This window comes from Micropterus dolomieu, linkage group LG07, assembly GCF_021292245.1.
Source record: "Micropterus dolomieu isolate WLL.071019.BEF.003 ecotype Adirondacks linkage group LG07, ASM2129224v1, whole genome shotgun sequence".
In the NCBI taxonomy this organism is placed as follows: domain Eukaryota; kingdom Metazoa; phylum Chordata; class Actinopteri; order Centrarchiformes; family Centrarchidae; genus Micropterus; species Micropterus dolomieu.
Window position 1 is genome coordinate 13,898,019 of NC_060156.1, and position 826 is coordinate 13,898,844.

Below are 826 nucleotides of genomic sequence, written 5' to 3' on the forward strand. Positions count from 1 at the left end.
CCCCCCCAACCGGTCGAGGCAGATGGCCGCCCACCCTGAGCCATGGTTCTGCTCGAGGTTTCTGCCGAAGTTTTTCCTTGCCTCTGTCGCCTAGTGCTTGCTCTTGGTGGGAACTGTTGGACTTCTGTAAATAGCATCATAGAGTACGGTCTAGACCTGCTCTCTTATGAATAGCGCTGTGAGATAACTGTTGTTGTGATTTGGCGCTATATAAATAAAATTGAATTGCATTACATCTGCATCATTTGAGACGTCACAATCTCTGGGCAGAGCCTACATGTAATGTTTTTTACCATTAAGAAACATTTGCTTTACAAAATGTTGACACAAGCTGAATTAAAGATGCTATAATCAATATTAATATAGTAGATTTAACTACTATAGCCTGATTACCACTGTATAGTATGGCTCAGCTAGACTCAACTTGCTTTTGGTATCAGGTGTTTTTTTTGAATTCGTTTTCCACTGTAGATAGTGCCCCCATGATGTGCGAGATTCTTAGCGACGCTGTGTCAAAGTACCACAACCTTTTAGTATCGGCTCAGCCCACTTGGAACCTCAACTGAGGTGAAACCAAAAAAGTACCAGGTCCTAGCAACATCTGAACAGTTCCAAGCGAGTCAAGCCATGTTGTACCATGCAGTGGAACAGTAAAAAAAGCTCTGATAAAACCATCCTCCCTCACACAAAAGGGCCGACAGACACAGTTAGAGACAAGCTGCTGAAAGGTTTTAAAATATTGGACTTGGAATCACCAGGTGGCCAGAAACACAACTCCAAATGGATGATAATATTGCTCCATATCTGCTGAGTCTATAAATAAACA